Here is a 9,752-nt window from a genome sequence, read left to right as displayed (position 1 = left end):
TAAAAACACGTTGTTGTCTAAATGACTAAATGTACGTCAATAAACAGGATTAAACGGGAGATTTGTTCCTTCTTGTCAATTTAAACATTCAGCAGCTTCCAAAAGTATTCATGCCCCTTAAACGTTTCCAAACATGAACGATTCAATGTTTGATTTATTTATAGATATTCTTTAACAGGGCAAAATGGCAGCGTTCCTCCAGATCCAGCCTCTACATGCAGATTACATGGGAATCCTTCGCTCCGCGTTCGGCTGAACATACCTTTCCGCTCCATACCAGAGGGGGGCAGTAATGCTCCTCTCTGTGTGCGGATCGATGTTACCGACTCGTTGTAGCTCCTCCTCCCATGGATCCACAGCGGAGCTCCATCCAGGAGTTTCAGGCTGAATCCAGCTTTACAGACGTCACTAAAATGATGCTAATCAGATTAGGATTAGAGTGTTTGGTGGTAGAACTATTGGATGGTTAATGAGGCATCTATCTAGAAGCCAAACTGTAGTGATGCTGCGTTGATTCTGTCTCACAGAATACTGACACCTGCTGGACATTTAAAGACACTACAGGCAGCTGATTGGACTAAACTGGAATGATTTGATGACCTATCTCAGGGGTCGGTAACCCAAACTGCTCAAAGAGCCATATTGGAACAAAAAACAAAAAAATAAACCTGTCTGGAGCCGCAAAAATGTAACAATCTTCTATAAGCCTCGCTTATATAAGACTTTTCCTTCATTGCAGCCAAACTAGCAGCAGCAGTGGAGTTTGGAGATAAAATCTGCTTCTTAAATCTATCTTTTCTCTCCTCTAATTGATCCAGAAGTTCTGCAATCACTCTTTTTCTCTCCCCCCCAGCTTGGTGGTGGGCTGCAGATTTAGCCTTCTCTGGAAAAGTCTTTCCTAATGACTCTTTATTTTTGGCCAACCTCTCCTTCCAAAGCAAACATGGAGGCAATCCTTCCTCTATGATAATGAAAGCAAATGATTCGCTCCTTTCTTCTTTGAATCCTCTTTCCTCATCAGCCATCTTCTTTTTTCCCCATTGGGATCCATAGTTAGAGACTCACCTGCAGCTGTGTTAGCCTGGCAGCGCGCTGCAATGGTTGCAAGTAATGACCACTGATCTCTATGGCTATGAGGCTGATTATTGTTTACATTTATTTATTATACAAATGTTTACAGCATTGGAAAACATCATTCATTTTTGTTTGACCTAAAAAAATAGATTTTCATAAATCTCTGAAAAAGCTCCAGCGAGCCGCAAGGGGGCGCTAAAGAGCAGCATGCGGCTCCGGAGTCGCCGGTTGCCGACCCCTGACCTGATACAATGATATCATTCAAGTTACTGTAGGTTATATTGTATTATTTCGCATCTATGTTTAAAAATAAAAAATATATATATATTTCATAACTTGAAAATTTAGGGGAAAATGAATGAGGATGTCTGTAGACTACAGTAAAAATATCAATTAAACTAAGAGTCAATTTGAAATGAACTTTAATTCAGAAACGTTGCGTAGTAACTGAGAGGAAAACACAATAATAAAATTAAAATAATCTTCCTATTCATTTTAGGCTGCTCCTAAATTATGGATCATTTTAATGAAAAACCGCAAAAGACGAAACTTTTTTTTAGCAGATGCATCATGTTGACAGATCCGTTTTTTAAACCCAGTTTAGTGAGTCAGTCAGTCAGGAACAACTCCTGGATCGGTCACATGACTTTCTGGAAACGACACGCGCACCGATGCAGTGATTAGCTCTATGGGCTCCACGCATCGCTGTTAATGGACCCATCACTGATTTAAGCTCTGTGCTCAGCATGTGTCACACAGAGAACATGTGTCACTACCCCATGTGTGTTGACCTTTGACCCTACCAACAGTCCTTCATAGTGGCCACATTATTGGGAAACATCCAACCTGTCAGACGAGGCTGAGGGGAAAAGATAAACTTTGTCCAGAAGGTGGCAGTACAGAGCAAGTGGAGGTGTCCTCCACTCAGTCATGCATGTACAAAATGTTTAGACGTTTTATTTTGAAATAAAACCTTTAATCCAACCTAAGTTTGGCTGCTTTGACAGAATGAAGGAAGTTAAACAGTTTATTTCCTCCAGTCAGACTGAATTAGACCTGCTCTGTTCCCAGTTTCTCTGACTTGTTGACACAAACACCCTGAGGCGGTGGCACCGGGGGCCGGTGGGACAGGTGCAGGGCCTGTGTCATGGCGTTGCGTGCCGCCGTTCTAAGAACTGCTGTGATGAGTTCATGAGTCAAACCATGGGAACCTGTGGATTGGCTCGAAAGTCAGACACTGATGACTTATCCTGCAAGCATCTTGTTTACTTCTGAATAGCTGAAGGGACTAAATAACCCTGGTAAAAAAAGTACAGACTGATCCATGGGCCCGATCCGGACCCGGTCCACCCCATAATCTCTGCAGCTGCAGCATTTCTAGTATCACACTCTATGTGTGTGTGTGTGTGTGTGTGCACATCCGTCCTTACCTCCCAGTGGCCTGATCTGACAGACAGAACATCCGAGTCAGAGGATCCAGGTTTTATGACACCCAGAGAGAAGCTGCATCACCTCATTAGCCGTGACCTTGATGTTTAGATGCTGCATCTGCTTATTTTGTGTCCCAAATAAAAACTGGCCTCATTCTGTGACTAACGTAGCAACTTTCTGATGATTGAGGATATTTTGGTTTAATCACAGGTGGGAATCTTTTAAACGTCTCATCAGTCAATGACAATGGCGTAACGCCACAACGGTAGGCCCGTGAGCAACATTATCTGTTCGGGCCCCATATGAAGTACAACGCACCCCCACCGAAATGTGCCCCATACATACACACTCCATCATTTCATCATTCTTCACCTTCACTAGACATGGATATACTTTATCCCCCACGTTCTCTCCATTCTTCTCCTGGTCTCAACCTTTACTCACTGCAGCAGCAACATCCTCCTCTCCCTCTTTGGTTCTTCCAAAGAACGTGTTTATTTTGGGATTTTTTTTCTGCTCTTCCAGCAGCTCTTCTTTCCTTTTTCTTTTCTGGAATCCGCTTAAGTTCCTCTTTTTGGTATCCATCGTCGCTAACACATTGTGCGTAACGGTTATGGTTTAAATCTACGCTCTGGATTACCCATAATTCCAAGTCGCGTTGTAAAAAATAAAATACTCAAATACATTGTTCTTTTAAAGTCTTTATTGCAGTTTGAAACATTTTATATGACTGAACATACTAATTAAAAGAGTGTGAGCACTAAACTGGCTTGTACTGTACTTTTTTGTTTTAACTTCTCTTGTTTTTTTGTTTTTCTTGTGTTTTTATGCATTTGTGTGTCATTATTAACCTCCCTCCCCCTCAATGCTAACACCTTTTAAAAGCCTAACCAGGGACGAAGGCTGCAAATTAGCCCATGGCTACAAGCCTTATGTACTTGGACATCGGCCACCTGTTTGGTTGCAATGTTTAATTGTATTGTCCCTGTCAAATAAAGAAATAAATAAATAAAAAATAAAATAAAAAGTACCACTGTCTGCTTTGCTATTGGTGTCGTGTTTAAACGGCTCAACATCATGCCATGTGTTGCAGTATAAATACAGTCTGGTCTATCGGTTTAGTATCAGGTGGGTTGAAGAGGAATTCTTTGCACCATTACATCTGCAAAGAGACGTCCCAGTCTACAATTGAGTAGGGGGCCACCAGATGTCAGTGATGGGGCCCCCAAGAGGTTGGGGGCCGTAAGCAACTGCAGTCTCTGCTTACCGATAGTTACGCGGTTGATCCTTGATGTCAACACTGATGGATCATCAGATTAGAAGTCCATTTTAAAAACAGTCAACCAGACTAACTTAATCCATGAGATTGGGTTTTAATATTATCAATGGTTAAATTACAAATATGAAAGTCTAAACATAAAAGAAAAGACAAAGCATTGTTTTTTTATTTTTTGGAAGGCGCCACCATGTTGCAGAACTCCAGGCTGTGATGTACCAGGGTTAATGGATGCTTTGGCTAGCAGCTATAGTTAGTGGATAAACCGGCTCTGGTTAGGAAACTCCTCTAGATCCTCTGGAGACAATTTCATGAAGAATTCTGCTTTATGGGCATGCAGGTGGCAGTCGTTAGCACGCATGACCCATGTACGGAGGCCGACCCGTACAGGTTGAATCCGGCCTGTGGTGCTCCCCCTCTCTCATACCACCTTTCCAGTCAGCCTACTGTCAGAAATACCATCCACTAGTACTGTAAAATAAAAAAAAGAATGATTTATATAGTGAGGAATATTATAGGGAATAGTGAGCATCCTCTTCATTGTTTTCAGTCAGAGGCTGATCCAGATTCAATGCAACACAGACCTCTACAGATCCTTCCTGCCTACAGCATCAGCACCTATAAAAAGGCCTGAAATGATAAGTGGTTAATTGGGACACTTCAGTGACAGAATACTGCGTATTATTTTATTGTTCTCTTAAAAACTCCACACATTTCCCCTTCCAGCTGTGCAGATATAAATCAGAGGGATCTTGAATCTGTAGCTGGATCATTTGAAATGCAAAAACCTTTTAGGGAAGCAAACAGTGACTTTTCCTTCTTAGGAGTTGGCAGCACTGAGCAGCCATATTGCATCCAGATGAGGATCATGGTGCCAAAGCTGCCCAGTGCTGCAGGAGGCCGTGTACGGTACGGTGTCTGTGAAGGGACAGGAGTGTAATGACTTCTCTGCAGTCATACTGGTGTTTAAACTGGGATGAAAGGCGATCCTGGAGCTTCCTGCCACAGCCAGCCGAACATCTGAGTTATCGGCATGACAACACACCATCCACACACTAACAGGAAGTTAAGCTTTTCCCCATTCAATGGAGTAACGACAACAACCAGCAAGATGGCCTGATGTGGATGATCTTGGTAACCATGGTAACCCCGCTGGTCAGTCAGCGGTGGGAAAAATACCTCACATTCATTCTCATTCATTATTACTAACAATTTATGTTTTTTCAGTGTGCGTGGGTGTGTTTCTTTATTGTATGAGTGATATGTAGAATAACAGCTTTATAAAAGTTTATACATTTTTCATGGTAAAATTCCTGCAACTTCCGGCTTTTTACGGCTAAATGCTTTATTTTGACAGACATTATACAGGCTGTAGTTTGATAGTAAAAGTAACCAGAAATGTGTGTTTATTCATAACTACACTGGATCTCAGGGTTGATAGTGGGATCAGATTTATTTCTTTCAGATCTACAGTTAGTTTGATCGTAGGAGGAGTTTGCATCAGACTGGCTTTAGGTAGCAAAGGAAGGTTACACAGAAAAATCTGATTCTGAAAAGTCGAGGCTCCTTCATTCACATCAAAGCCATCAGCTCTTTTTAAATCTTTCTTAAGGATTGCAGCTTAATCCCATGGAGACGTGGATCTCCGTAGCTGCAGGTCTTTGTTGTGTTCATCTCCAGCTGGATGCTAACATTAACACAGGACATGATCCGACATGCAGACTAATCAAATAACTGTTTATTTTCCAAGCTGTAATTTTCACTCTACTGGTTTTTCTGCAGCTCATCTGAAGTGTTTATAAAAACTAACACGGAAAAAATGGCAGGAAATCTGGAATCATTTTATAAATGACATAAAATTCAATTAAAAAATGATTTTCCAATTATCTTCACATTTGTTTAAAGTCTACATCACAATGCTATTTGGCTTAGCACAGAAGCTTTAAACTATGAGAGTCGTGGGGCCCAGGGGCCCCCACGCCCCCTGAAGGAGAAGTCTTTACCTGTGTCGTCAATGTTCATCTGTCCAGAGCACAGGATTATACTCTGACTTGTTTCTGCTTACCCAAAACTCAGCAGTTCACAGTTCCTGAAAATGCTGAATTTGACTCCACCTCCTCTATGCAAAGTGTTAAGCTATAGCCTATTGAAAATATTCTCCAAAAAAAAATAAAAAAATAATAATAACTTGAAAAAAGAGAACAAAACAAAAAAATCCAAACAAAACCTGTTCTAACATCCCCAGAAACAGTCCATGGCTGGTCCTTGGTTGGTACTTGGTTGGCCCTTAGCTGCTCCTAGATGGGTCCTTGGTTGATCCTTTGCTGGTCCTTGGTTAGTCCTTGGCTGGTCCCCACTTTCCTTGGATGGTCCATGGCGGGTCCTTGGTTGGTCCTTGGCTGGTCTTTGGCTGGTTCTTGGTTGATTCTTTGCTAGCCCTTGGCTGGTCCATGGTTGGTTCTTGGCTAGCCCTTGGCTAGTCTATTGCTGGTACTTGGTTGGTCCTTGTTTGATCCTTGGTTGATCCTTGGTTGGTCATTGGTTTGTCCTTGGCTGGTCCCTGGTTGGTCCTTGGCCTTTCCTTGGCTAGTCTATGACTGCTTCTTGGTTGGTCCTTGGCTGGTCCTTTACTGGTTCATGGCTGCTCCTTGGTTGGTCCTTGGCTGGTCCATAGCTGGTCCTTTGTTTGTCCATGGTTGGTCCTTGGTTGGCCCTTGGCTGCTCCTTTACTGGTCCTTGGTTGGTCTCCACTTTCTTTGGCTTGTCCATGGCTGGTCCTTGGTTGGTCCTTGGATGGTCCTTGGCTAGTCCAACGCTAGTCCTTAGTTGGTCAAATGGCTGCTCCTTGATTGGTCCTTGGTTGGTCCTTGGCTGATCCTTGGCTGGTCCATGGTTGATCTTTGGCTGGTCCTTGAATGGTCAATGGCTGATCCTTGGCTGGTCATTTGCTAGTCCATGGCTGCTCATTAATTGGTCCTTGGTTAGTCCTTGGTTGGCCCTTGGATGCTCCTTGACTGGTCCTTGCTTGGTCCTTGGATTGTTCTTGGCTAGTCCATTCGCTGGTCCTTGGTTGGTCAAATGGCTGCTTCTTGATTGGTCCTTGGTTGGTCCTTGGCTGGTCCATGGCTGCTCCTTGGTTGGTCCTTGGTGGGCCCATGGCTGCTCCTTGGTTGGTCCTTGGTTAGTCCTTGGTTGATCCTTGGCTGGTCCTTGGTTTGTCCTTGACTCGTGCTTGGTTGGTCCCCACTTTCTTTGGCAGGTCCTTGGTTGGTCCTTGGCTGGTCCCTGGTTGGTACTTGACTGGTCCTTGGCTGATCCTTGGTTCCTTCTTGGTTGGTCCTTGGCTGATCCTTGGTTTTTCCTTGGCTTGTCCTTGGTTGTTTCTTGGCTAGTGCTTGGTTCGTCCCCATTTTCCTTGGCTGGTCCATTGCTGGTCCATGGTTGGTCCTTGGCTGTTCCATGGTTGGTCCATGGTTGATCCTTGGTTTATCCTTGGCTGGTCCTTGGTTGGTCATTGGTTGGGGCTTGGCTGGTCAATGGCTGGTCCTTGGCTAATCCATGGCTGGTCCTAGGCATTTTCTTGGTTGGTATTTGGCTAGTCCTTGGTTGGTTCCCACTTTCCTTGGCTGTCCTTGGTTGGTCCTTGGTCGATCTTTGGCTGGTCCCTGGCTGGTTCTTGGTTGATCCTTGGCTGGTCCTTGGTTGGTCCGTAAATGGTGCTTGTCTGGTCCTTGGTTGCTTCTTGGCTAATCCTTGGCTGGTCCATGGTTGGTCCTTGGCTGGTCAATGGCTGGTCCATGGTTGGTCCTTGGCTGGTACATGGCCTGTACTTGGTTGATCCTTGGTTGATCCTTTGATGATCCTGGGCTGGTCTTAAGTTGACCCTTGGCTGCTCCTTGATTGGCCGTTGGTCCCTGTTTGGTCCTTGGTTGGTCTTTGGTTTGTCCCTGGCTCGTCCTTGGCTGGTCCACGGCCGGTCCTGGGCTGGTCCTTGGTTGGTCCTTAGCAAGCACTTGGCTTATCCTTTATTGGTCCTTGGCTGGTCCTAGATTAATCCTTGGTTAGTCCTTGGATGGTCTTTGGCTGTTCCTTGGTTGGTTCTTGGTTGGCCCTTAGCTTGCCCTCGGCTGCTCCTTGATTGGTCCTTGGTTGGTCCTTAGCTTGCCCTCAGCTGCTCCTTGATTGGTCCTTGGCTGGTCCTTGGCCGGTCCTTGGTTGGCCCTTGGCTGGTCCTTTGTTGGTCCCTGGTTGTTTCTTGGATTGTCCATGGCTCGTCCTTGGCTGGTTTTAAGTTGGTCCTTGGCTGGTCTTTGGCCACTCCTTGATTGGTCCTTTGCCGCTCCTTGATTGATGTTTGGTTGGTACTTGGTTGGTCATTGGTTGGTCCATGGTTTGTCCTTGGCTGGTCAATGGCTGGTCCTTGGCTGGTCCTTGGCTGGTTCGTGGTTGGTCCTTGGCGGGTCTTTGGCTGGTCCCCAGTTTCCTTGGCTGGTTCATGGCTGGTCCTTGGCTAGTCCATGGCTGGTCCTAAGCTTTTTCTTGGTTGGTATTTGGCTGGTCCCTGGTTTGTACTTGACTGCTCCTTGGTTGGCTCACTATAAGCATTCTTGGTGTGTGAGCTTTGGAATCAATGAGTCGATGCAATCTGCTGTTTTTCCTTAGATAGAAAACTTTGAATCAATTTGACTGGATGATCTGGTTTGAATTCTCTCTATAAAGTGACCTGAGATGACATGATGTGAATTGAAGCTGTAGAAATAAACTGACATTTAAAAAAAAATTAGAGCTGTTATTATGCTACTTTGATCTTATGTGAATAATGTTTTGTGGGTGCTGTGACCCAGATGACTTAGAAATAGCTCCGTTAATATGGATCTTCTTTTTCCTCCTGCTTTTCACTCCTTTATTCTGGAAGTCAATCAGGCACCTGCTTGCATTGAAGTCCTCCAACATGTCCTTTATCAAACCTACCTGCTGAAGCTGGAATCCCTCCATTCATATCTCCTATTGATTCCCTAATTTTTTAAGATTGGGAAGCTTCCATCCCAGAATCTCTATTAAACTCCATATTTATTTGCTTTGGTTGGAAACTCCTGTTATGTCCAAACGCTTTTACTCTTTGGTTGTCTCTAGCTTTAATGTCTCAGACAGATTATGAGGCTGGCATTTGATCAAAGGATTCAGGTCTAAGGTCAACAAAGGAACCCTATCCTCGCCTTTATCCTCAACCTATTAGTCCCACCCAAGAGCAGAACCTTTCCCCATGGGAACCAGAGCTTGGCCCCCCTCCAGGACCAGTAAGTCTTTCGCTTACCACCAGGTCCCTCACACTCAAATATTACTAACTGCTGGGGCAGGACTGTAGTGTAGCAAATCTTTTAAATTCAGTAAACATGTTGCTTTATTATAGTTTTGCTCCCAACAATTTTCCCTCAGAACCATGTTGTTGGAGTGCCAGTTCTCCACATTCCTCTGTGCTGTCGTTGCTTCTTCAAAAGCAGGATCTAATAATGGAGCATGAAGAAGATGAGAGGATATTTTTAAAAAAAGTCCAAACTTCATTAAACTTCATCCAGGATGAAGGATTTTTCCATATGTCTCAGAGCATTAGGAGGAGCAGCGAATGCCTTCCACATTCTTTGAGAGATCTCTGAGTTTCTGCTGTCATGTCATACATGTGCAGGATGGCTTCTCACAGCGGATTGGGAAAAATAGGGCTGGTATGCACTAAAGGATAACTCCAGCACTTTGAGAAACCATTTTCATTCCTATTTTAATATAAACTAATTAGCCGACACACTACAGTAAAGAATGTGGATTTGTTTGTCTGATTTAAAGACTATTAAAGACAGTTATTGCCATGCTAACTATGCAGGGGAAGTGATAGCCATGCTAACTCTGTAGGGACAGTGCTAGCCATGCTAACTATGTAGGGGCAGTGCTAGCCATGCTAACTATGTAGGGGCAGTGC

Source organism: Cyprinodon variegatus, unplaced genomic scaffold, assembly GCF_000732505.1.
Source record: "Cyprinodon variegatus isolate N-32 unplaced genomic scaffold, C_variegatus-1.0 Scaffold998, whole genome shotgun sequence".
NCBI lineage: Eukaryota > Metazoa > Chordata > Actinopteri > Cyprinodontiformes > Cyprinodontidae > Cyprinodon > Cyprinodon variegatus.
This window is presented reverse-complemented; position numbering follows the sequence as displayed.